Source organism: Procambarus clarkii, chromosome 5 (assembly GCF_040958095.1).
Source record: "Procambarus clarkii isolate CNS0578487 chromosome 5, FALCON_Pclarkii_2.0, whole genome shotgun sequence".
Lineage (NCBI taxonomy): Eukaryota > Metazoa > Arthropoda > Malacostraca > Decapoda > Cambaridae > Procambarus > Procambarus clarkii.
The window spans coordinates 8,172,480-8,174,979 of record NC_091154.1 but is presented as its reverse complement, the minus strand read 5'-3'; the positions used below and the strand labels follow the sequence as shown (position 1 = coordinate 8,174,979).

At 51.9% G+C, this 2,500-nt stretch overlaps 1 protein-coding gene across 3 annotated transcripts in view; it reads left to right on the top strand.

The window, feature by feature from the left end:
* Positions 1–2,500, top strand: part of Tomosyn (syntaxin-binding protein tomosyn) — a 490,464-nt gene that overhangs the window by 255,340 nt on the left and 232,624 nt on the right. The window lies entirely within an intron of this gene.

The window sequence follows — 2,500 nt, the reverse complement described above, 5'->3', positions numbered from 1 at the left end:
AGTGAGTTTTCATATATATATTTAGTAGTCCTGGATACAGCAGTGTCGTAGACGTTGAGACGGAGCCTAAAGCAGAGCGGAGAGCTGAGTGTGGCCGGAGTCGCAGAGCTCTATGTGGGAGAGCGTGGCGGCTCCATGGGGAATCGTGAGTGTCTAAACTCGATGGGGGTAGTTCGATGCGATCATAGTCTGCTGCCTGTTCTGTGTCGAACAGAACGTCTTGGAGACGGTTAGAACTGCCTATGCCGAGTGCTACATTCTTGACTGTGGAAGTTGTACTGTCGGCTATTCATTGTCGTTGTTTAAGATTTAGCTACTCAGGAGGAAGTGTCCATGTAGCACGGGCTATGGTGAGCCCGTAACCCCGTAAAGTGAATCGGCTATTCACTTTATGCTTGGTTATATTCGGTGGCTACACCTCAGCTTCCTCCACTAGGTTAGGAGGATGGAAGAACTGTTACCTGTAATTAGGGTAGAGATTATATCTTCTGCAATTAGTGCTAATTAGTTACGCCATTAAGATGAGGAGATAATGGAGCGATTAAAAGGTTTACGCGCTACAGGCTCTGTTAGATTAGACTCTGTTAGGTTAGCCTTGGCTAGCTTGTGAACATAGGTGAACATTACGTTAATGTTCAGCTGTGTTAGGTGAACATTGGTGTTCACCAGGCTCTCAGAACATTGATCTGAAGCTTGAGCATTTGTGTGTTGCCGATCTGTTCTCTTTCCTCTTTTGTCCATTGTTCTCTCTGTTGCCTACCCTCTGTTCTTCCCCTCTCGCGTTTCCACGTTTATTCCCTTATATTGGCTCTTTACTCAACTGTGTTTCCCCCTTTATGTCTCTCTCTCTGTCTCTCTCTCTCTCTCTCTCTCTCTCTCTCTCTCTCTCTCTCTCTCTCTCTCTCTCTCTGTCTCTGTCTCTGTCTCTGTCTCTCTCTCTGTCTCTCTCTCTGTCTCTCTCTCTCTCTCTCTCTCTCTCTCTCTCTCTCTCTCTCTCTCTCTCTCTCTCTGTCTCTGTCTCTGTCTCTCTGTCTCTCTCTCTGTCTCTCTCTCTCTCTCTCTCTCTCTCTCTCTCTCTGTAAACTCCATCTCCCACATTACGTCAACATTGTGACTGATGGCAGCCATTGCCCGCCAAGACACTCTTATCGAATCGTCAAGAACTTGCGCCGTTTTTTCTAAGGGGGGCGGGGAGGGGGATTGACTTTTTTAGAAAGTGCCTCAAAACTGTCTAGCCATTGGAGGCTTGTCGCCGTGGAGTCCAAGGAAATGTGCCCGTCAATGTGTGTTTGACATGTTTGGCGGGGAGAGGATTTGCTTGGAAAGAATTTTTGTATGGACTCTGGTGGGGAAGGAATTTGCGCAGGGGAAACTTCTTTATCGCGTGTGGCGGGGAAATGTTTCGTCACTTGGCCGATTTGTGGGGAATAGTCCCATCAATTTCACTTTCCGTTTTGTTGGAAATATTTCCCTAGCGATTTTTGAGTGAGGAAAATTTACTTATATATCCAAGTGGACAAAATTGAGAAAAATAAATCGTAGTTTAGTAGGAAGGTTTGCAAGTATTTTGCTACATCAAACAAAATATATTTTTGTGCCAAATAAATGGTTTTAACAACTGGGGAGTAGCTGACCTGTAGAAAAATAAAGAAAAAATGCGCGGGAAACAAGTTTGAGGTGATGGATACGCAGAGAGAACTTCCATGACGACTCTGAAGGGCTGGCCGCTGGTTTTGGCAGGAAGCGGCTGCCTGGTTTTGGCGGGAAGCGGCTGCCTGGTTTTGGCGGGAAGCGGCTGCCTGGTTTTGGCGGGAAGCGGCTGCCTGGTTTTGGCGGGAAGCGGCTGCCTGGTTTTGGCGGGAAGCGGCTGCCTGGTTTTGGCGGGAAGCGGCTGCCTGGTTTTGGCGGGAAGCGGCTGCCTGGTTTTGGCGGGAAGCGGCTGCCTGGTTTTGGCGGGAAGCGGCTGCCTGGTTTTGGCGGGAAGCGGCTGCCTGGTTTTGGCGGGAAGCGGCTGCCTGGTTTTGGCGGGAAACCGTTGCCTGGTTTTGGCGGGAAGCGGCTGCCTGGTTTTGGCGGGAAGCGGCTGCCTGGTTTTGGCGGGAAGCGGCTGCCTGGTTTTGGCGGGAAGCGGCTGCCTGGTTTTGGCGGGAAGCGGCTGCCTGGTTTTGGCGGGAAGCGGCTGCCTGGTTTTGGCGGGAAGCGACTGCCTGGTTTTGGCGGGAAGCGGCTGCCTGGTTTTGGCGGGAAGCGGCTGCCTGGTTTTGGCGGGAAGCGGCTGCCTGGTTTTGGCGGGAAGCGGCTGCCTGGTTTTGGCGGGAAGCGGCTGCCTGGTTTTGGCGGGAAGCGGCTGCCTGGTTTTGGCGGGAAGCGGCTGCCTGGTTTTGGCGGGAAGCGGCTGCCTGGTTTTGGCGGGAAGCGGCTGCCTGGTTTTGGCGGGAAGCGGCTGCCTGGTTTTGGCGGGAAGCGGCTGCATGGTTTTGGCGGGAAGCGGCTGCCTGTT